We start from the raw sequence: 26,112 nt of genomic DNA on the forward strand, positions 1-26,112 counted from the left end.
AGAGAGACAGATATATAAGAAAAACAGACCGTCAAACACACAGGAAGATAAGGCAAGAAATGTGTGAAAATACATGGCAAAGAAAGGAAGCCAAGGCGAAGAAGCTTGACAGAAAAGAAAAATGGAAAAAAGAAACGTTCAGTTGAGTCCTAAAGAAATACAGAAACAGAACAAAATGAGTTACGTGAAAAAAGAGAGAGAAAGATTTCTTTAAGGGCTCCCTGATGACGGCTATGCTAATGACACCAGCTGAGTTGGTCTCCAGTGCTGGTCTTGTCTGCTGGAGACTCTTTAATTAGGATTTTAATCTATCAAAGCCCATTCCTCTCGCCATACACTCTTAATACTACATTCCATATGATTAAGCACGATGCCTCATCGGGCGGCTCATCTCTCCTTACATCACTGTCTGCCTGTGACAGCGGTAAAGCCAGGTCTCTATAAACAGGTGTATGTGTGTGTGACAGCAGAACGACAATCAGGGAGTGTGTGAACTAAAGTGTCTATCAGCTGCTGCGGTTGAAAGAAAATGAAAGACACTTTTTTTAGTGTCTGGGTCTCAAATACAGCTGAGCTACTCTGCACCACATCATCCCTTCTCGAGACAGAGATCATCCAAGCTCAGTAAACATCTATTACTGCCATATATATACTGTTTTGTCATACAGGCACGTAAATAGAGGTTGTAAATATACTCTTACTCTCTGCAGTTTGTACATGGTCATTTTTGTCAGCTGAACATTTTCTTTGCTTTTGTAATAAGACTAAAAACATTCTAAAACATGTTGTGTTATCCTTTAAATCATTTAAATATATGTTAAAATGCAATTCATACAATGGCTTGGTATAATCTTTTATTAGTTAAAAATAATAACTTCACCCCTAAACTATGCATTATTGTATATCCAAACCAGTCAAAGTGAAGCAATCAAAATTCAGAAAAAGAAACCATTGAACAGGAAATTATCTCCTAGAGAAGACCCATGCAAACCCTCATAACTGTGTCAAGGTCATAGTCTATTACACTATTGCATTGTTTGACCTTTTTATGGCAAGGCAAGGCAAGTTCAAACTTTAAAATATCATGTGAAGTGACTCTTCAAAAACAAAAATAGCCTTAAAAAACGAGTCATTAAATTTAAACTTTAACACAAAATCAACATGAATACAAACAGTACATTTCTAAGCACGTGTTTTAAAGTGATTTTTTTAGAATATGTTTTTCATTGAGGCTAATTTTAATTAAATGTTATTGACCCATATTTGTTATTGAAGCACCTGGACAATGTTAAATAACTGAATGTGATCAAACTAAGAGTACATTTACACAACAACGATGTACTAAAAACTGAATAGTTTTTCCTTTGAGTTTTTCACGTACAGACGGCAACGTTGTCAAAACGATCCCCTCTCACACAGATCTGCAAAAACGACTAAAAACACCATTCATGTCAGGCCAGTAGTTGGGGATGTCACTTTGTAAAGAAACACTACATGCCAATAGGCTGAACACATAATACGCATGCGCATGTCGTCAGACGATAACGGTATAGTTTTCAAAAACATTAAAAAATTTGAATTTTCAGGTCTCCAAAACGCTGTTGTCGTGTAAATGAACGGCCAAAACACATAAAACGTTTTCCTTTTTTAGTTGAAAATGGGGTTGTCTAAATTGCCCTTGAATCACCTATATTCCAGTGCGACACCTAGGATGTAGACTACATTCACATGTAGTAAACAAGCACAAATACTGTGCCACTAATATTCAACCACCCTTTGTTGATGTGTTTGTCTCTGTAGAGCACCTAACAAATGCTAAATGAGAGCAAGTGGAACCACATTAGCAAACATGCCTTCTCACATCACATATTCGCACATGAGGGACTAAATCTCACTCTCCCCTGCGCAGAGCTTTGACCCACTCTTGCGAATGAAACTGCACCCAGGTTAACCTTGTGTCATAGCCAATCCCCAGAACCCCTCAGAGTCTCCATTTATTAGAGCTCAGAGACTGTGGAGGCCTCCTCCATCCAGTTTGCACTCAGGCCTGTCTGCAGCCACTTTAAATGTAAATGAAAGGCTGGGGACAGAGTCAGGGAGCATGAGCGTTTCTCAGGGGAAAGGGACTGCGTGAGGGTAAGATGCCCTGCTTTTGAAAAATAAAAGGCATCATGAAGGTTTGCGTTTTGTTGCATTTAGGACTGTATGCTGGATTTGGATGCGGTTCAAAGGTAATGGAAGATAAACAGAGAAAAGATCTGTCCACAGATGATGAGAGAAGATAGCAGCCAAAAAAATTGTGAGTGGTGGTGGTCTCGCAAAGCTTCCATGGACTGCAAATAACAAGGCCTTTAAAAATAAAACCTTCAGATTTTATATTTGACATTCATCATATAACAGAAATATAATAAATGGCACAAGCCTACAACATTGAAATTGGTTTTGCATACAAATTCTGGAAGCTGTATGTTTCTAATTTTATTCAGTAAAAAATTGTCTTGACTTTCCAAATTATTCAAGACAGCCCATGAAAACATGTGTCAGGCTTGATTTTCAAGTTGTTTTTCAACTGGCTTTAATTAGCTATTGTATCAGTCACTTCAGTTTTATTCCAGATATGCATTTCTTAATGTTCCAGCTGTTAAAACATCTCCGTCGTACTAATAGACTGCATTTTTGAAAGTCCTCTTAAGACATAAAGAACCAATTTAAATGCATTTAAAATGAACCTGAAATAGTTGGAATTTAGTTGTCAAAGAAACACACAAAAAAACAATCGTTAACACTTTATTTTAGTGTCCCTATTACACATTTTACATGTACTTACTATAAACAAACAGTCAATTATGCATAGTTACACGCAACTAACCCGAAACCAAACCTTAAAGGGATAGTTCACCTAAAAAATGAAAATTAGCCCATGATTTATTTACCATCAAGTCATCCTAGGTGTATATGACTTTCTTCTTTCTGACGAATACAATCATAGTTCAAAAAAATGTCCTCTTGCAACCTTTTTAATGACAGTGAATGGCCGATTCTGTTTTGAAGTCCATAAAAGTGCATCTATCCATCATAAAAGTGTGCCAGTCTCTCGTGAACTTGCATAAGAAGTTAAAGATTTTGTAAAGTTTTAAATATTGATATTTTTCTTACACAAAAGCACCGCTTTGCTTCAGAAGGCCTTTATTAACACCCCGAAGCCGTGTGGAGCACTTTTATGACGGATAGATGCACTTCAAAAGATATGGACTTCAAAACAGAAACAGCCATTCACTGCCATTATAATGCTTGGAAGTGCCAGGACATTTTTTAAATAATTATATAGTAATTACATGTAGTTAAATACTATTACTTAGTATTTAATTGTATAATTAAACTGTAACAAGGACACCTTAAAATAAAGGGTAACCAAAAAATCTATGGTGAAAGGTTTGGCTTCCTCAACCTCTCTGGTCTATTAAACAAAGACCAAAGTGTGAATGTTTACATGTTTAAGTCTCTAAAAATTGAAACTGTTAAGCTGAAAAAGGTCTGAGACTGATACCAATTGCAAGATGGCAAGTTGGTTCCAAAACTTGGTTGTAAATGTATAAACAATTATAAATAACCAAAGATTCATTGGACAGGGAACAAGGACAACTTGTTCGACTGGCTCTGAAACAAGCTTGATTTGCCTGAGGGTTGTGAACCAGGGGATTTTATTTAAACCACACTACTCATCAGAAATAAGTGCTATTTCTCTCTCTTAAAGAGCACCTATCATGGCATTTAAAATGTTCCAAATATTGTTTTAGAAGTCCCCAACAACAGTTTTGCATGCATGCAATGACAAAAAAGAATTTAGTTTTCTTATAATATGCATTTATTTTTACCTGTTTTGACAGCGATTCTCAAATGATTCCTTTAGTGATTCACTTTTCAAAACTCCGCCTTTACGTGACACTAATCTGCGGTGATTGGTCCGATGACCCAGTCAGTTGTGATTGGTATAGTCTGTGCAGATATTTTCGGAAACGGAACGCCCATCAAAGTCTTATAGTGACAGTAATTTGTTAATATGTGTCAGGAGTTATGAATATGAAAACCGCGTCGGTATCGTTTGATTGTAATATGAGCCTCAGCTGATCTCATTCATAAAAAACTCCTCTATTCTCCTCACGAAGACTCGCGACAAATCAACATCCCTCAGGGCTTTTAGTTCAAAAGTGTGCAGATGAGGAGACATATTGATAGATTCTCATATGTCTGTGTCAAATTTCTAAACAGAGGAGTATTTTTTATTCAATACTTCCTCAAAATGCGCAGATATAGCCTAATCATGAGCGATTGAGTCTCTTATGTGTTGTTTTCAATTCATACTGGCAGCCGGAGGGCGCTCTGTGCACATGTAGTCCATATGGTACAGACAGACGAAGAAGAACCATGTGCCATAATAGAAGTCCATAATAAAAGCTTCCTGAGATCGCGAAACATGCAAATAGAGACATTTGACGATTAAATAAACACACAATCGCGACAATGTATGGTTTGTCTTCAAGCCACTTAGTCTTCAAATGCTCATCCTTGGGCAGATGAAAAAAGTTTGCTTTTGAGTCACACTTCAGAACACAGGGTCTCGTCGCCATGATGTTTTCTAGTTTTCACTGGCGTCTTGGAGCGCAATAAGTGGGCGTATCGTATTCAAATAACTTGACAAGTTGACGTCATCTAGTCAGAGAAAAAGCTTCGGTCTTCTAACGATTCTTAAAAATGACTCAGAGTCAACTCTTACTTTTGAAAGAAAATAACTATATATACGGTGCACTGTCATATTTCAAACTATGCAGGATGTTTTTGTCCACTTAGATCTATGTTACACACTACATGAAAGGTAAATTTCAAAATTCCATGATAGGTGCTCTTTAAGCTCACTATGCTTGTCCTGCAAAAGTGAAGATGTCTGAAGGACTTTTGAAAATTGTGGCCCACTTTAAACAGAAAATAAGTTGTAGTATGATTGCATTTATAGTTGTGCATGTTTTTGATACTGATCGCAAATTCACACACCACTATAATACAGTCATAATTTTATCATGCAACTATATTTTTTAACAATACATTTTGCAACATGGATTTTATTCGTTTATCACCATCCTATATAGAGCTGAGGCGTGTGTGCTTCTATTTTATTTTATAGAGGAGAGAAAGAGTGATTGAGAAATTGTGTATAAAAATGAGGGCCATCCCATCATGCCTTCCCCCGATCTGTTTGCAAAAACATAATGCCATTTCAGGATGACAGAAAAAAAGCATTTTCCAGAAAGCGCTCATGGATCTTTTAATATCACATCTTCATCTCAACACCCACGTTTCTCTGCTCACCTATTCACCCAATCAATCCATCCCTCTCCATGGTGATGACAAGTGCCTGCCCGACGTGGCTATAACCGTTATCGAGCAATCACTCCAGAATTAGAGCAGACATCATGACAGATGCCAAACCCACCACATATGAAGCCTGTCTATACGTATCTATCACAGAGAATGAGAGAAAAACAAAAAGAGAGCAACAGAGAGTGAATAAGATAGAGAGAGAAAGGATATATGAAGATATAGCTTGTTTTTAGTTAGGCTGGCAGAAAATGTTCCATTCCATTCCAAATTCCAATCAATAAGACAGACTTTTATTAAGCTGAAAATGCAGATGCTAAAAGTGAATAGTACAGGATGGAGTACAATCCTTGTATGTAATAAGAAATTCAAGAAATCTTATTAAAACGGACGTTAATTATGCAACAAGCCATGAGAGGTTGTGCAGTATTGTTGCATTATAATGATTTAACACTTTTGTTTTCTTAATCATGGTAAACTCACATGGTCTTGAGTGCTTAACAGCAATATGCAGCCTGATTTCAATGGTGTTCAAAGGTATTCAAACAAAGTAGCATTTACTCACACATTTTTGAACGTGGAAATGCATAAGAACATATGCATACAATGCAGACCAATCAACAGCATCTAAACATTTTTCGTATTTAAAGTATATACAGGTTTAAAGAAATAAAAAATCTTTACAAAATCAATATTATATATTTATATTATAAATATATTCACATAGCTACATTTTACTCTTTTAAATACCACAATATCATAAATAATCCAGCGGCAGTAACATCTGGTTAATGCACCAACATAGGAGGTGGCGGTATTGCACCTTAACACTGGTTGCTACTTGTCATAAAATGAAAAAAAGAAGATGATGTAGTGTGCAGCTACTACAGCCGCACAAAACCATGTTGGAGATGATGACAGACAAAAGCGAGACACTCTACCCGCAAACGGGAAAAGTTGAAGTTTTTTTGGAATCTGCACCCCAATATGAAAGAAGTGTCAGTTAACTGTTAACTCTCTCTCTCCCTCCCTATACTCATACTTTGAGTCTAAATTATTGCGTTATCTAAATGTACACACATTTAAAAAGAAAATACAAAAAACTTTCCAGGATTTACGATATTGGTGACCGTTAAAACACGTCATCACAGTCTGTGAAAAGGGTCTATCGTCTTTTGGTCTCAATAACGTGAATGTGAAAATCTGATTACATTACAGACCGATGATTAGGATATGAATCCCCATCCTCTAGGCCCAAATCGGCATGTTTACAGGCACATCTTCTTAATTCAACCCTTTAGTTCAACATGAAATGACAGACTTGCTTCATTTGTATCACGGTCACAGGGCTTGTTGTTGTCTCAGGAGGAAAAACAAGCACAAATTCAAACCGCTTTCTCCCCCACTCATTTTAAAAAGCAAGCAATCATCTTTCCTCCTGAAGTAATGCATCCCATCCATGTATATTTCAATGGTGATATGACATTGTGCTGGCCTGCCTTTGATAAGCCTATAAGATAGAATCAAAGCAAGAAACCTTCTGCTATGAGTCCACCAATGAATATTAGAGAGAAAATGAGATGTGATTGTGGAAGCAATGGAAAGAGGGAGAGACAAAAAGACAAAGAGAGAGAAGGAAAGATGGAGATGGGCGCTGAATGAAGATGGAAGGGTAAAAAGAGGGACGAAAAAACGGAGATTAAAGGGGAGAGAAACAATAAGATGAAGCGACTGTGACATATGAGAGGTGCAGCAACAAAGAGTGTTTGAGAAAGCAGCTGAGCAGTTAGCAACAAGCAGACTGTGTCTTGCATCTCACTGCCACGTCTCAGCCTGCAGATCAGAACGGTTTGGTCTGGAGAAAATTATCACCCAGAGAAGTCAATAGTCAATAGTTTGATATGGTTAATGCAGCAGTAATCTGGCCATATGCAGTCAGAGTTAGATGCAGGTAAGTGGTCATATATGTACTGGCTAAAACTGCAGGAATTGCCATATTTTAGAATCAAAGTTGTTTAACAGTTTATGGCCACATCAATGGCGTTAAGCTCTAAAGGCAAAACCAAGCCAACAGCAAGCAGGTCTAGATCAGAATTTGGCACAGGCAAAAAGAGGAAACTGCCTGGTGCAAACCAGTAAACCAAATACACAATCAAATAAACAGTGAAGGATATTGAATCCAAATGTTGAACAACGATAATGGTTACATACAATGTGTCCATTTGATTACTTATTTTCCTCTGTAACTGTGGGTAAGTGCAATTAGTAGCCATGTTTGCTTGCTTTTTATTTATAGAACTCTCACTCCAAAAAAAAGATGTTTGTTCAGTGAACTTAATTACATTATGGAAAACTTTTCCACGCAGTTGTTGGTACAATAGAATTATATATATATATATATATTTACAAGCAGTGTTTTGGTGAGCCAACCTAATACATTTAAGTTTCTATGTCATTCTAACCTGCAATAGAGCTTAGAATATGTTGTTAGAATGCAAAAGACAAGTCTGGTTAGTATGACAGTATGACACAGGAACTTTTTATTAAACGTTAGTTTTTACGCTTTTTTTACTCTTTTTATGCGTACACGAGGGTCAGCGTACATTGTGCGTGATGCGAATTTCATCAGAAGAGTATGCGCATACGTACAATGTACAGTGCTGTTTGCACATTTTGTGCATTTAATACTTTGCATAGTATACTTTGGGCTTAAGTCTGTAGAAAAGTTTTATTCATTGAACAAACTTTCAATCTTACTTGAGTTACTGGTTGAACGGAAATGAATTCACATCGTTATGATAATGTTTTTTAATTATTATTAGAGATGAAGGGTGGAGTAGTTTAGAGTCTGGTTTAAATAGACAATATTTTAATAAAAATACCAAAATGAAAATAAACACAAAGGGCATTTCAGTCAGGAGATGCTGTTAAAGGCGTGGCACAGGAGACTCACCAATGTCTGACCAATACAAAACAATGTTTTTCTGAGGCACAGATTTTAGAAAACTAAACTAAAAAAAGCACTCTTAGTATTGATGATTGGTTAGCGTGTTGTTTGCTCTAATTTTAAACAATCATTTTGTTTTTTTTATTTAATAGGCAAACTATGAGTACACATATTACGTAGATGTAATGGGCTTTACATTATGGATGAGATTAATCAAGGCAGGGTTTGTACCTAGATGCACATGAGAGTTCTTAAAAGACAGACAGACAAAAAGAAAGAGAGAGAAAGAGAGAAAGAGAAAAAGAAAGAAACAAACATTAGGCTGTTTACAGCCGAATCAGTGCAGCATGAGAGTACATATGAACTGTCGACTCTTATTTCCAGTGTACACTAATGGTTGTCAGGATCTGTTTATTAACAACCAAAAGCCCGTGCAAAAAATCTTTGAAATCTATTTCACGCATCGTCCAACCGGATTATTTATTAGCTTTTCCTCTTTCTTATCATCAGTTGTGATCAATACCTGATTGGTCTAGCAGGGAGGTGAGGTAAGGATGCATTTCCTGATTGGCCTACAAAATTGCCTAGCAACCTCTGAAATAGAATGAAATCATTCTCGCTAACTCTTAATGACTCTAGAGCCGACGGCTGTATTCAGATCCTTGGATTTGTGTGTTCATTGTCATGTGATTTTGTCTCAGATAAAGGCTGTTGTTGGATATGGTGCATTTCACACATCTCCAGTTGTTACCAACCAAATTCAGCAGTCCATTATGCAAATACACACAAATACGACATGCAACCACCCACCCACCAACCAACAGACACACTGATGCACACAATGATCCTACTTGACTCCACATCAGACTTTTATGTTCAAACTGTAGATGACATTTAAATAGAGAAACTTTAAAAACAGATATAAGACTGACACACTGGAAAGAGCTTGAACACGTTCTCTCTGTCTCTCTTTCTCTGTTACACACACACACACACACACACACACACACACACACACACACACACACACACACACACACACACACACACACACACACACACACACACACACACACACACACACACACACACACATACACACACACACACACACACACACACACACACACACACACACACACACACACACACACACTGATTAATAGGTTGTGACTTCTGTAATACTGGTTATATAGGCATGTCAAATGAGAGGAGATGGTGATGCTAATCTTTCGCACTGATTTAAGCAGCTGGCACCCCGGAGAGTTTTTTCCTCTTTTTTAACTGAATGAAATACTACTCTAGCTCGATTCAAACAACGTTGTGCTTTCCATTTATAGTTCATCACCAAAAGCATCTATTTTGACACTGAGGTATTTTGACAGGACCACTGAAAGCATCCAAACAGAAACATCAAACACAATGCTATGTTTTATCAAATGATTTCTCTCTCAAGTTCTCTTAATTTAGGATAACTTTAGACTTGATATACTTTTTTAAATAAATACTATTAAAATGAGTGGCAAAACCTGTATATAATTTGCATAATATTCTAATTTACTAGTACCTTTTAGTCACCCTGCAGCGCTAATGCTACAATTACCAATCTGTATATGATTAGGAACATTTAATCAGTTATCTGTACACAGTGGGGTTCAGAACTTAGTGGAGGAGTTTGTCTTGAGGAGTGCATGGATGCTAGAAGCAACCTCCAGAAATTGGAAAATGTGGCAAAATTAAGGCATATTTATTCATTTAGTTAAAACTGTTTTCCAAAATAACATCACTTTATATGCCTTGTCTCTACCAAACCTATAGCACCCATTGAAGTTCCACCAAAAAAAAGCATAGAAAATCTGGAATTTTTAACAGAAAATTTTAGGATTACGAAAAATATCAAACAAAATTTTACTATCATGTTCTATCATTTATATCATGTTCTCCAGCATGATTCAAGGTCCAAAGTTTTTGCACTTGTGGAGTTCATTACTATGGAAGCTTGTTCCCTGAATAAAAAATAGAAGTAATAGCGACTTTTTATCTCACAACTAACTTTTTTTCTCGCAATTGCAAGTTTACATCTTGTATAAACATGATATAAACTCGTAATTCTGAGAAAAAATATATATTTTTCCCTCAGAATTGGACCTTATATCTCGCAATTGTGAGTTTATATCTCACAATTCAGAGGAAAAAAGTCAAAATTGCAAGATATAAACTGGCAAATGTTAGAAAAAATTGTGAGTGTAAAAAGTCACAATTATCTTTTAAATTGATTTATTCTGTGGCAGAAACAAGCTTCAATACAGTCATGTCCACTTGCGTGCTACTGTCATTAAAGTAAATGGGGGACCAACCAAATACAAAGACATTCTCAAATTCATAATAATAAATTCAAAGTAATTAATTCATATTACCATCAGCTGAACTTCATGCAAGCGTATTCACAATACCAAAAATAACATTTTTTAAATAACATCATTCTGATACTAAGTCAAAATCAGCTCTTTTGTGAAAAATAATCGCTTTCATCAGAGTAAATATCACTGAGAAACAATCAAAGCAGATTCATTTATTTTGATGGCTTCTCTGTCCCAAAGCCAAGTATATGCACATCCAGGAAGTGAGATCTGGCAAGCTGGTCGCCAGCTGCAGCTTTTTTCCTCCGGGAGCCCTGAGACACAGCGGGAGGATGTCCATTTTGGCTAAAAGTAAGGCAGGAGGAGGTATGGGGTGTGAATATGCGTTCACATGCTCAGATCTTGAGTTCTGTCCAGACAGATAAGCAAGCTTTATTGGCACTGAATCTCTATCAATCTCAGTAATAAACAGTGTATGGAACTTTTTCTTTAATAACTACTTATGCTGCAAACATGTTATTTAAATATATGATTGATCTGATTTAACTGATGCCAGCTGGGAATTGTTAGGGCTATGTAATGACTAGGGGTGTAACGGTACACGTTTCGGTACAGGGCTTTCAGTTCGGTGCGCGTGTGTACCGAACAGTTACGAATGCAATCTTTAACAGTTAACAGTCGGCTTGTTTTAAGTGCGGAACACACTACAATCCTAGTTCCCACTCGAACATATTAAGTATTCAGTCCATTTTATCAAGAAAATTAAAACGATAAATGCCGTTTTGACGCTCTTTATTGTGACGACTGATCACTGTATAGGCGCGTCAATTCAAGCGGTCGTGGCGCGCGCGAGTGAACGCGATCATCTCTTCCAGAAAAATAAACATGAATTAATATCTTAAGGTATGTTGAGGATAACACTTACTGAAATGTATCATGACGTGTAATCGCTCAATCAGTCTTTCAATCGCTGAAAGACGTCAAACAGCTTGTAAACAATGTCACGCAGCATCATTTACCTCAGTCAGAAGTCCACAGCTGTTAATTCACTAGAGCAATCAACTCTTATACTAAATATATGCACTATATATATATATATATATATATATATATATATAGTTACATGTAGACAGGAGGCAGACACAGGTGTTAACAGCAATGGTAGTTTATTGACCACAGTAGAGCATGGGAAGTGGAGCAGGTGAGTTAAGCGGTTGATGGTAGTTAGGAAGGTGATATGAGTGAGAGAGTTACTGTCTTTTGCATGGAAGGTAGAATGACGCTGGAGCCTGGAGATTGTTGGAGACTGGAGATCGCTGGAGGTCAGAGGGACGGACAGGAACACACCCACACAGCGGACAGGAACACACCCACACAGCAGACAGGAAACACGGAAGGAGGGATACACGCTGGAGACAGGTAGTATCGATAGGCGAGTCCTTGAGGTAAGCATAGGTAGCAGTATATGCGAACGAGACCGGACGTGGAGTGCTGTGTGCGTGTGCTTCTTATGGTGCTGGTGATGAGTGCCATGATGAGGTGCAGGTGATAGTGATCAGTACTCTGGGGATGGAGTGCGCTGTGATTGGTGAAGGGTGGAACCTGACGTGTCTGTGACATATATATATATATATATATATATATATATATATATATATATATATATATATATATATATATATATATATATATATATATATATATATATATATATATATATATATATATATTAATTCTACTTAACCTGTTAGTGATGTATTGATTATTTAATGCTATGTTTAGAAAAATCTGACATGAAAATGACAGTCACTAGATTATATTTCAACAACGAATTGGAGAAAAAACAATTTTATAATTAGAGTTAATGCAAAAACTGCCTTATGTGAAGTTTACATGTTTGCACACAATGGGCCCTATCTTGCACCCAGCGCAATTGACTTTGTACACCGACGCATGTGTCATTCCTATTTTGCACCCGCGCAAAGCGCGCTTTTCCCTCCACAGAAGCACGTCGCTAAACTAGTGAATGAACTTGCGCTCCCTGGGCGGTTCAGCGCAAAAAAGGAGGCGTGTTCCGGCGCAAACAATCCCTGGTGCTATTTTGCTGTTTCATTAAACAATTGCGCCACTGACCAGAAAAAACCTAGTCTAAAGTCAGTGGCGCGTTGCGCGTTGTTCATTATGCTATTTTAAGGGCGCATGCTTGACCATAATGTATAGCGTGCACAACGCGCATACACTTTGCTCATGTAATCTACACAGATGCAACAGTTATTTTTGCAAATCATAAATTGTTACACTAAAAAAATATTAACACATGAGATATCTTCATCTTCATCCGTCATATGACGGAAATCATTGTGGTGTGCCACGAAGATGTGAAAAAATAGGCATAAATCTAGCTTACAAATGATTCAGGCTAATTGTAATAATTAAGGATAAGACCTGTTTGCCCAATAGTGGCAAGACATATATGTATATAAGGACATCTGACAAATTGGTTTGTCCGTCAAGAACCAGGAACAAAAATCGACTGAAAAACTGAAAAAACTGAAAGACTGAAAAAAAAAGACTGTGAAATCACCTTTACCATAATGTACAACATTACAACTTCACTTCTCTGTCTTTCACTGCTCTTAAAAGAACATCAGTCTCCTCGGCTGTGAACCGCTCCTGGCGTGCGCCTGGTAAATACGCCATAATAATAGCAATCCATAATGGAACTTGCGCACCTGCTTTTAAAGGGAATGTTGGATGACGCTCGGATTGGTTTATTCACGTTACGCCCAAACCACACCTATGAATAATGAAGCTACTTCAGACCAACCCATTTTAGATTTGCGCCGGGCGCAAGAGCCATTTATCCCGCCGGGAAAATAGCAACAGCGCCGAGACCCGCCCACAAAGTTACTTGCGCTTCGCGTTTTGACACTTGCGTTTCAGATCGTTAAAATAGGGCCCAATGTGTTATTTGAGTGTTGATTATCCTATAACTAAACATGAATATCAGCTGATATAGGCTCATAGTTTGGGCTCTGTTGTTAACCTTTAATATTATAGTAATAATGTGCAAGTAAGGGCTCCCTATATAGTTTACAGCATTATCTTTAAGAAACTTTTAGTTATAATTTAATTCATTTAAGGACAGACACAATTTTTTCAGTAAAATACTGTGTGGAGCGGTGGACGAGCGAGAGACAAGAGAGGAGCGAGCGAGATCGGTGTGCGTGATTGAGAATGAACGTCATCTGCGAGGCACACCGGTCTCGAGTCCTCTCATGAGGGAGCACGGAGGCATATAAGGACGAGCGGCTCCAGTGAAGGACGAGAGAGGACCAGGCCTGGCTTTTAAGTTGTGTTTTATTTATGTTTTGTTTATGTATGTGCGCGGCAGTCGTCCGTGAGGGGCTGCCGCTTTTACTAGTATTTACTGTATTGTTCGACGGTTCCCGCCTCCTTCTTCCCACACGAACAAACTGCGTTACATACTGTTTAATAAAAAATAAATAAAAAGCAATTTTTTAAAACTGCTGTACCGAACCGTGACTTCAAAACCGAGGTACGTACCGAACCATCAGTTCCCTTTCGTTCAGTCACTACGACGTACGTTAGTGACTAACGAATGGGGTTTCGCCTAGAAGCCAATTACCTTCGAGGTGTTTAACATCGCCCAATGGCGTGCCAATGCCATGGGCATGCGGAATTTGCATGCGTAACTCTGCACCACCTCGTGGGTATATAAGGAAGTACGCTAGCAACATCGCATTATGTTTCTGCTTTGGAGCCAAGAGAACCTCTTCACTCCTTCAAGCCTGCTAACTGAGTCTTTGTCAGCCTTCGAGACGAACAGCTTTCCAGAGGCGTTGGTGTCTACGGCGCGTTCCAGTGATCGCATACTGCCTGCCTGCTGATCTGCGCAGTGGTCCGTCTGACAGCTGGTGTGTGGTCCCTGGGCGCTTCGCCGTTCTCTGCGAGCTTCCTCTCATAAAAGAGCTTGCACGTGGCACGTCCTTTTCAGGATGGGAAATTATTTCCAGGAGATGGTAGCAGGGCCACTCCTTCCCCCGGTGGAGGGCCGGGGGAGAATCCTTTGTTCAGCTGCTGGCCCCCGGGTCAGCAGCACCCTAATCTGGTCAATGAAAGAATTAACACTCCCATCCCTGAGCCCCCAGAGATCGGTGATGACAGTGCGCGCCACCCACGGGTCCCGCCACTCGCATCCCTCTCTGTCGCCAGCCTCCTGGCAGAGCAGACCCCAGTGGAACGCGCGTCCTTCCCTGTTCTCCTCTGTCAGGATGCAGCCGCTAACCGCACCCCCACACCGGGACGCCCAACAGCCTCCCTTGTCCGGGTCGGTAACGCTGCATCACTGCCCCACACCGGGTACGTCTGTAGTCCGAATGACCCCGCTGGTGCAGTTCCTGGGAGCCTGGCTTCAGATTCCAGGGCTGTCCCGCTGGGTCGCGAAGACAGTCAGGCGCGGCTACGTGATTCAGTTTGCGCAGGCTCCTCCCTGCTTTTGGGGAGTCCGCTTTACTATGGTCGGGGCCAATGCCCCTGTCATGCGAGCGGAGGTTGCCACCCTACTGGCGAAGGGTGCGATCGAGCCTGTCCCTCCAGCCGAGATGAAGTCCGGGTTCTACAGCCCCTACTTCACTGTACCCAAAAAGACTGGTGAGTTAAGACCAATCCTGGACCTGCGCATCTTGAACCGTTACCTACACAGGCTTCCGTTCAAGATGTTGACAGCGAAACGCCTTTTTGAATGCGTTCGTCCCGGCGATTGGTTTGCAGCGATCGACCTGAAGGACGCCTACTTTCATGTCTCCATCCTACCTCGACACAAACCGTTCCTACGGTTTGCTTTCGAGGGGCGGGCATACCAGTACGCGGTCCTCCCTTTCGGGCTATCTCTGTCCCCTCGCGTCTTTACGAAGATTGCCGAGGCAGCCCTTGCGCCCCTCCGGCAGCACGGGGTTCGCATCCTGGACTACCTCGACGACTGGCTCATAATGAGTCACTCTCGAGAGCAGGTTTGCGAACACAGAGATCTGGTTCTCCACCACTTAGCCCGTCTGGGCCTTCGGGTCAACTGGGAGAAGAGCAAACTTTGCCCCGTGCAGAGGATCTCTTTTCTCGGTATGGAGATCGACTCTGTCGCCATGTGCGCGCAGCTTACGAGCGCGCGCGCGCAGTCTCTGCTGACTTGCCTCCGTCAAATCGAGAGCAAGAGTGCGGTTCCACTGAAACATTTTCAGAGGCTCCTGGGGCATATGGCATCTGCAGCCGCGGTGACGCCGCTCGGATTGCTACATATGAGACCGCTTCAGCACTGGCTACGCGATCGAGTCCCGAGATGGGCATGGCGGTCTGGCATGCTCCGGGTCCAAGTAACCCGGGCCTGCTTACAGACACTCACTCCGTGGTCGAACCTCAGCTTTCTACGGACCGGTGTGTCCTCGACCGGTGTGTCCTTAGAACGAGTTTCCAGGCATATTGTTGTATCAACAGATGCCTCCACCACGGGCTGGGGTGCCATGTGCAATGAACAAGCAGCCGCGGGCTCCTGGACAGGACCCCAGCGCCTTCTGCATGTCAATTGCCTCGAGTTGCTGGCAGTACGGTTCGCCCTGCACCGCTTCCGAGCGTTGCTGAGGGGTCAACATGTACTTGTCCGGACAGACAACACGGCCACTGTAGCGTACATCAACCACCAGGGCGGTCTACACTCCCGCCGTATGTCTCAACTCGCCCGCCATCTCGTTTTATGGAGTCAGAAGCACCTGAGGTCCCTTCGTGCTATCCACATCCCGGGAGAACTGAACCATGCAGCCGACGAGCTCTCACGGATTCAGCCACTTCCTGGAGAATGGAGACTCCATCCCCAGACGGTCCAGCTGATTTGGGAACAGTTCGGCGACGCACAGGTAGATCTGTTTGCCTCGCACGACTCTTCCAAATGCAGCCTGTACTATTCCCTGAAAGAGGGCACCCTCGGCATGGATGCACTGGCGCACAGCTGGCCCCAGGGCCTACGCTTATATGCGTTTCCCCCAGTGAGCCTTCTCGCACGAGTACTGTGCAAGATCAGGGAGGACAAGGAGCAGGTCATGTTGGTCGCCCCGTATTGGCACGGCCAGACCTGGTTCTCAGAACTGCTACTCCTTGCGACAGCCCCTCCCTGGCCTATCCCTCTGAGACCGGACCTCCTCTCTCAGAGACGGGGCACTCTATGGCACCCGCGTCCAGCACTCTGGAAGCTCCACGTGTGGCTTCTGGACGGGATGCGGCAGGTTTCGGTGGCCTCCCACCTGCGGTGGTTGCCACCATCACTTCCGCTAGGGTAGAGTCTACACGACACCTCTATGCGTTGAAGTGGAACCTCTTCGTCACCTGGTGCTCTTCCCGCCAAGAAGACCCCTGGAAATGCCCGATCGGGTCCGTGCTTTCGTTTCTCCAAGAGGGGCTGGAGCGAGGGCTGTCTCCCTCCACCCTGAAAGTGTATGTGGCCACAATATCTGCCCATCACGACCTCTTGGGAGACAAGAAGGTAAGTCAGCACGACCTGATCATCAGGTTCCTGAGGGGGGCGAGGAGACTGAATCCTCCTCGCTCTCCTCTCGTTCCCTCTTGGGACCTCTCAGTAGTCTTGAGTGCTCTGCAGAGGCCTCCCTTTGAGCCTTTGCGGTCGGTCGATATTAAGTTTCTGTCAATGAAGACGGCTCTGCTGACCGCATTGGCCTCTATTAAGAGGGTCTGGGACCTGCAGGCATTTTCGGTTGACGAAGCGTGCCTAGAATTCGGGCCGGCTAACTCTCACGTGATCCTGAGACCCCGGCCTGGATATGTGCCCAAGGTTCCTACCACTCCCTTCAGAGATCAGGTAGTGAACCTGCAAGCGCTGCGTTTGGAGGAGGCAGACCCAGCCTTGGCATTGCTCTGTCCAGTACGCGCTCTCCACACTTACGTAGACATGACGCAGTGTTTCAGGACCTCAGACCAGCTCTTTGTCTGTTATGGTGGAGAGCGGAAGGGAAGAGCTTTCTCAAAGCAGAGGTTGTCGCACTGGATAGTGGACACCATTGTTTTGGCTTACCAGCAGCAAGGTCGACCATGTCCCCTTGGTGTGAGGGCACACTCCACCCGGAGTGTGGCCTCCTCTTGTGCTCTAGAGCATGGCGCCTCGCTAACAGACATCTGCAGAGCTGCAGGCTGGGCGACACCTAACACATTCGCCAGATTCTACAATCTCCGAGTGAAGCCAGTGTCCGACAATGTACTCGCCCCCCCGAGGGGCCGGTAATGGACCAGGTGTCTTCGCTTGCTCGCCACTCCACTCCACGGACTGGATACGTGCGATATTCTCCTCAGGTGAGCTCCACGAGAGCCCTGAGTTCCTCCAGCACTGTCGACGCCGACATCAGTTCAGTCTGCCCTTTCGAGCCCAGACCCTCATGTCCGGCCAGGTGCCCCGTGTGCATGGTTCCCCTCCGGCGACCCCCACACGAGTATTTCCACCGTAAGCCTCCTCAGTGAGCAGGTGTCTTTCCCTTGGCAAGCCCCTGCCACCCCTAGGGTTAAAAATCCACCTTCGGCTGGTACCCTAGAGTTTCCCGTATGCAGCCCACAGCGGGTCATATGTGTACTCTCTAAGTCCTCCCCACGGGTAGGCATCATTGGCATTCCCTCACTGGGATTTGCTTCCCAGTGTACCTTGGTAATCCTGTGTTAAGTGGGAGTCCTACGGCCTTAAGTGGCGGGATCTCACACTTACGCAGGGCACTGGATGACAGCTGAGTGGCGCGGTTATATTGGAACCCCCATTCGTTAGTCACTAACGTACGTCGTAGTGACTGAACGAAAGGGAACGTCTCGGTTACGTATGTAACCCTCGTTCCCTGAGGAGGGAACGGAGACGTACGTTCCTCTGCCACGTCAGCTGTGCTGCTGGAACGCGGAGTTCAGATCTTGGCTCCGCAGCAGATACATACTGCGATTTTTAGGGCGGAATTCCGCATGCAAATTCCGCATGCCCATGGCATCGGCACGCCATTGGGCGCTGTTAAACACCTCGAAGGTAATTGGCTTCTAGGCGAAACCCCCATTCGTTAGTCACTAACATACGTCTCCGTTCCCTCCTCAGGGAACGAGGGTTACATACGTAACCGAGACGTTTTGTGAACCTTTACACCCCTAGTTTTGACACAACTATCTACTATATGGTCTTGACCGCTGCCTTAAAGGGTAACTAAACCCCTGCTCAGAGCTTAACTCCATCCACTGGCAAATTTTGAAAAATGCTGGAAAAGTGGGCAGAGCCCAGCGGAGACAGAGGGGACGAACCGATGGCGGGGCTGAGCGGAGGGCGTGCACCTGAGACCCGCAGTGACGGATTGATTGACAGCTGTCTGACTGGCGAGTCGCAGAGATGGAGAATGACTGGAGTGACGCCAGCTTTGCAACAGAGCGGTCATTTCTCCTACCTTCACCTGAATTGGAGGAGGGTGAATTGTCTGAAGACACAGACCCAGAGCCTTATCAATGCGAGCCGCTGCTCAAACAGCGTTAACTCCCGATGCCGACGATGCTAGTGAAGCAGCAGCGCAAGAGAACTGACCTAATCTATGAACAGTCAAATCATTATACTGAATGCCACTAAAAATAGATCAGATATCTGATATACATACGATTTTCATTCAAATTAACTGAATCAATAAGCAGCGCAGGACCAATAAGTTCAGACCTAAAAGCCAGATTTCCTCAAATAAGTTAGACTATACGCCAGCTCGTTACCGCGGCAACCACTTGCGTGTCAGGGTTTGAAAGCGCATCTCATGTATGAAACTTATCTGTACACATGACGGGCGGCAATAATATCTCAAGAAAAGCCTGACGTGTACTGACAACTGCATTATTTAACCGTATTTTCTTCATTACAATGTTAAAGCAAGTGTCAAGTCCGTTTCATTCATAATGTTTCTACCTCATGTAACATGAGAGTTCATACTGGAGTGAAGCCGTTGTCATCATGTGATTGGGGGAAACATTTCTGAGGGCGTGGAGAGCTTGTGCCAGGGCCGCGGATAGTGAGCCGTTGGAAGTACCATCCTACGTCACGATGTACCACAACGTCCAATAAGAAAATTCAACTGCAGTAACCACTGTTCAACCTTAAGAGGGCAGCACTTTGGCGGTTTTACACCATATTTTATAGAATTAAAACACTTTATACTCAAATGTCAAAATATTTACTCGAATCAATGAACAGCATTAATAAAGCCCCAGTATTACAGATCAGTAACTATAAAAAGTTGGTTTAGGGTTTAGTTACCCTTTAAAGGGATAGTTCACCCAAAAATGAAAATTAGCCCATGATTTACTCACCCTCAAGTCATCCTAAGTGTATATGACATTCTTCTTTCAGACGAATAAAATCAGAGTTATATTACAAAAGTCCTGGCTAATCCAAGCTTTATAATGGCAGTAATTGTTGCTCTGTTTTTGAAGTCCATAAAAAATGCATCTGTCCGTCAAATAACGTGCTCCACACAGCTCCGGGAGGTTAATAAAGGCCTTCTGAAGTGAAGTGAATCGATGCGTGTGTGTAAGAAATATATCCATATTTAATAAGACCTAAGGGTATTTTTACAATTAATTTTCCGCCTGGTGTTATTTACTAAAAAAGCTTGTAAAACATCAACCCTGTTGTGCACAGACAATTGACACACCTCTTTTTTTTCAAGACAAGCTGCACTGTCAGTATTTTTGTGTTGCATTGATGTCACCTGAATGTAAAATAAGTTATGGGACCATAAAGACAAATGAAAACATAAAACGGAAATTGAATCACTCAAATATTTATTGAAAACACACACAAATAAATAAAAGCTAAGCATATTTCCTCTGGAAAACAGTTTGTTCAAGTCTTTGGAGTCCTGGAACTCAGGAATAAACATGATAACTTATACAGAACCAAAACTATTTACATTTTTCCAAAAAAAGTCCAGGCGCTTTTGGCCTCTTTGGATTTTGGATATTTACTGGTGCCAAGCCTCAAAACAGTTCCTATCAAGAACTTCTCCACATACTTTCTCCTCAAACTTTTTCCTCAAACTTTCTCCACAAAACTGCAGCGCGTCTCTCTCTCTCTCTCTCCTCAACACTAGCCATGCGCCTCTCTCTCTCCACAATAACAGAGCTGTGGTAATGCGTAATGACGCACACCAACGTGGATGACGGATCAGCCTGTCATTGGTCAAACCCTCATCCAAAATGGCAGCTAGCATCGCGCTAGCGGCAAAAATGACGGAAAATTTATAAATTATGGACATCAAGTGGATATATCTTGGATGTAAGCGTTTTGATTTATTGCTGAACAACTCCAAAAAGATGCACATGTTCCAGGCTGGATAGAAAACCTTCTGTAAAGGCTACAAAGACACCAAAGACACCCCCGTGATGGCTAGCTCGTTAGCTTTCTGCTGGAAAAAACGGTAAGAAAATCGATAAAAGTTTCATGAAATAATATAGATATTTATCGGAGGTGCCGTGTGACGTCGTGGGCGATGCCGTCGGGCTCTGAGGGTTAAAACTTTATAAAATAAAATTTCGGCCGATAGCCTTGCGTATTCAATTTATGGAAAAAGTGTTGAAAGTGCCTCTGCCGATCAAAGGCTCATGTTACCAGGTATGCTTGTCAGACGTCGCGTACGCATCTTGAATTGCGAGAAGGCACTTTCAACACTTTTCCATGGAAGGCGATCGGTTGGAACTTTACTTTATAAAGTTTTAAATATGGATATTTTTCTGACACAAACGCATCGATTTACTTCAGAAGGCCTTTATTAACTTCCCGGAGCCCTGTGGAGCGGGTTATTTGATGGACAGATGCATTTTTTATGGACTTCAAAAACAGAGCAACAGTCACTGCCATTATAAAGCTTGGAAGAGCCAGGACTCTTTTTAATATAACTCCGATTTTATTTGTCTTAAAGAAGAATGTCATATACACCTAGGATGACTTAAGGGTGAGTAAATCATGGGCTAATTTTCATTTTTGGGTGAACTATTCCTTTAAAGGGTAGTTGATCGTTCATGTCATTCTAAACCTGTATGACTTACTTTCTTCTGTGGAACATAAAAGAAAATATTTTAAAATAGCTCAGTGTTTTTTCATACAATGAGGGGGCTTTCACAGTATGCACGTTTGCTTTGGTCCGTTTCCGAGTGCCCCGGCAGCGTTGGTCTGGTTTCACACTCAACTTGATTCTATTGAACCCCGGTGCATTTGCGTTCATCTTACGTCATCACAAACGTGCACGCCGCATGATAGAAAACAGAACGTGGCCAATATATTGTGTTTTATTAATTTGGTGCTATAATGGGGCTTTCTGCTATTTGCAAACAGACCCTGAAAGTCAGAGAGGTTCCATGTATGGACCACATTTCTCAAAACTTTTTTTGTGTTTTGCAGGTTAGGAACGACATGAGATTGAGTAAATAAGGATACAAGTTTAATTCTTCTGTGAACTACTGTATGCCTTTGACTAGTGAACACCTATTAGTCATTATAGTTGGTCTGCTGTCTACAAACATATACATTGTGCATCCATATGTACCAAATGGTTCAGAATAATGTATTTTACATAAAGAGAAAGAAATCTAGAAGAAAGACCAACATGTACAACACAAACTATTTAAAAACCAACAAAGACTACCCGCTATAAGCATCAGTGACTTGGCGCCAATTCGCCAAGCTACCAAAAGCTTCATTACCTTCCTCTGCAGCTGGTTCATCCTCACACTACTTCAAACGCATGATCCATGGCCCTCTGGCCAGAGAGAGAGAATGAGAGAGAAACTGGTGAGGCAAACAGACTACACGGCAAGGTCACCTCATTACAACCCATTTGTTCCAGCTGTCATTAAAAATCACACACAGCGTCACTCAAAGCAGCAACGAGAGAGGAGGGGAAAAAAGAGAGCGGTGTAGTTGAAAATGACACCTATCAGATATACTACATAACACCCACCCACCCACGTCCACACACACATAAACACACGCCACAAAATGCATTAATCACTGAATCCCTTCATGACCTTGTGGTTCACAAACACATCCCACCTCAGCCTCCATAACACATGCCTCCCTCCATTTTGGCCTTCTCCTCTCGTCTACTCTCGGCTGCTACTCCTTAATAATGAGCAACTGTAATATTGGGAGAAGAAATTTTAATAATACGTTATCATATACGGCACAGTGATAAGTCTAGCTAGAGGGAGGGAGGGAGAGACAGATTTGGAGAGCTCTGCATGGTTAGTCATTAGTTGGACTGAAGTTTGAAAATGGCCGCCCCAGAGCTTAATTTCCCCTTTTGTTTCCCAGGAGAGATAAAAGCTCAGTGGCAACCCACAGCATTGCAGAGCAGATGTGATAGTTTTATTAATAAAGAAAGTCCTGTTTAAAACAAAGAACTTCTAACGCTGAGCTCTTTCTGCTTTTTAATATGCTGAAAAAGGAAAGAAAGACAATTGAGTTTGGAAACCCTGGCTGTGCTTGGGAAGTACTGTTGAAATAGCACTCACTCTAATTTACAAAAACTCAATTGACATCACTAAAATGGATCTATCAAATGTGGTTAACTGCAAAAGCAAAATGTAATGGTTTAATATTGAACTTTTAATTATTAACCTTGTAATAGGGTTCATTTAAATGTTTTGAGATAAATAAACTTAAAAAGACTAAGCTAAATTCAAACTAAATTTATATCAATTAGCAGATAGGAGTAGATACTGAAGTTACATTATTTTTTTTTGTTTTTTTAATAATGAATACTTTTATTCAGCAGGCATGCATTAAATGGATCAAAAGTGACAGTAAACATATTTATAATGTTACAAAAGATTTCTATTTCAAGTAAATGCTGTTCTTTTGAAGATTCTATTAATCAAAGAATCCTGAAAAAAAGTCTAGACAAATATTGGTAGTAAAAAAAGTTTCTTAAGCTCCAATTCAGCGAAATATCATGTGACACTGAATACTGAAGTAATGGCTGCTGAAAATTCAGCTTTGCCATCAATGGAACAAATTAGATTCTACAATATATTTAAACAGAAAACAGTTTATTTTCATGTCACACATGCACGTATTTTTACATCAGCACTCCAATCTACCTCACAGTCATTGTTTCGCCGTTTCTCAATAACAAGTACGCAAAATTCGGATTTGGTAAATTTGATTTAGGAGTAAAAGAATCCAGAGGATAAGAGGATGCAAGTCCGGTAATTCTACAAACTTCCTTTTGCCCTCAGCCAAAACGATTTGCCCTGGAACAAATTCATTAGACCAAAGATTGCCCATTAGATATACACAAGACAAATTATATCTCATGTTTAACCACTACAGAGCCAGCAGCAAACGTCAGAAGACTAGCCTAACATTCACAGTAGTATTTTTAAATTATGCTGATTTTTACCTCCGCTATTGGCGCTTACTGGTAGGTGCGAGATGCATTCTGGGATACCTGGCCGCCTCAAGTCTGCACAAGTCACCTTTCGATGCATCCTCGATAAAAAGGGGCGGAGCAAAAACACATCCAGGGATTTGAATTGGAACAGTACAAGGGCAGCCACTGATGACATTTCACAAGTCCACAAGAACATAAGTACAGAAAAGAACGTAACTGTTTTTTGTTTGGTCTCTCAACTACTGACAACAGACTACTTACCCGCTCTACTTAAAGCTACACTGTGTAACTTTTTTAGTCTATTCTTAGCTAAAAACACTTAGTTCTTTCAAAAATATATGTGCTCATTAATGTATATTTACTTCTTTCAAGTAATAAAGTATTCTCGTAAGTTTATAATATGCCATTGAAAATGCATAAGGTAATGGGATCTAACGGTGGTCGCCATGTTGCCCCTCCATCTTGAAAGTACATTAGCCAAAGAGGGACATACCCGTAAATTCAAGCTTCGCTTTTCGCGTTTTAAACGGTTTTAATACTCGATGGCACTGTACAAAATTCTCTGCCTCGCGCATGTGCGCGTCAACTTGTTCATACTTGTCTGGTGCATGTGCAGAGAGTTTTCATCTCAGCAGCGTCCCGTAACAGTTATACAGAGTTTTCCTGGCTTGTTTATTCCTCAAAAGTCTGTTTTTCCTTGTGTGGTATTTCTGTGCGTTAATAACTCAGTGAGTAATAATAGTTATTGTCATTGTAGATGTGTTTCAGAGTGTGTCATCGCGTAATTCAGTTGATGTCACCTCAGAAGTATTTTTGTGTCAACATACAATAGCGTAATGCTCACCTATTTGAATAATCATTCAGTTATTTTGTTATCAACAATGTTTATTCGTTTATAGAAAATATTTGCTTGTAATGTATGTTGATGGAAATATGTATCAGGTCTGATCGGCATATTAACAATTGTTATACAGAGCGCACTGCAGTGCTAACGTTAAAGCGCCGCACACACTTTTGTAACCGGACACCGCTTGTTAGCAGCAGCTCCGCTCCTTTTAATGCAGCTGCCTTTAGCGCCTATATGGTACAATAAGCTCTGGTTTACGGTTACATTATACAAATGTAACTTATAAGTATAGTTATACAGTTCTTAACTGTGTATGTATATTTACCATCCTTATTTGTTCTCTCACAGAAACCACATTTATGTACATATCCACGCAAACCTGTTTATGCCTTGCATTTGGATGACTGAATAAACATTACTATGATCAAAGTTCACTCTGGATTAGCTGCAGTTCTTTCTAGCCGAATAATTAGGCCAGTTGAGTTCCAACCATCCCACTGCGCACAGAATATCCCACAGGCACCGTGTCGAATGTGGACGAGGTCGAACTGGAAGCCATGTTAATCTTGGACTAAATCGGCCACCGTAGGAGTTGAAACGAAATCGGAATTGAGAGGAACAGAAACTAAAATTCACTGGATGGTCATATACCTTTTCACCACTAGATGGGGGAAAATATCACACAGTGTAGCTTTAACCTTTGGATCTCCCTGTGATACGCCAGCGATTTCCTTGTAAATCTCCAACAATCTCTGTGTGATACCCCAGCAATCTCCTGTAATCTAGTTTTTGGAATATTACACTTGCCTGTCTACTCATCTTACTCTTGTGAAGATGTGTATGCTCTCTCTACACTCCCACTCCATCCATTCATACTCCTCTATCTATTACCCTGTAAATGAAAAGAGACTAAAATCTGCTCATTATTCTGACTTTTCGGTTACTCACCTGTTTGCTGTTAAATTCATCAGTGTCAATAAATGCAATTTTTGGGTTTAACCTCATCTCTGTCTCCGGGTTGGTGTTCCCTGACATAAAACCAGACCCAACAGGGTATTCACCTGTCCACCTGGTGACCTGCTCCTATCCCTCTCAAAAGATGGCTGCCCTCAAGAAGAC

The 26,112-nt window shown here is 41.6% G+C and overlaps 1 protein-coding gene across 1 annotated transcript in view; it reads right to left on the minus strand.

Moving 5' to 3' along the window:
• ptprn2 (protein tyrosine phosphatase receptor type N2) overlaps positions 1 to 26,112 on the minus strand; it is a 231,987-nt gene that overhangs the window by 85,731 nt on the left and 120,144 nt on the right. The window lies entirely within an intron of this gene.

The sequence above is a fragment of the Gobio gobio genome, assembly GCF_949357685.1.
Source record: "Gobio gobio genome assembly, chromosome: 2".
NCBI lineage: Eukaryota > Metazoa > Chordata > Actinopteri > Cypriniformes > Gobionidae > Gobio > Gobio gobio.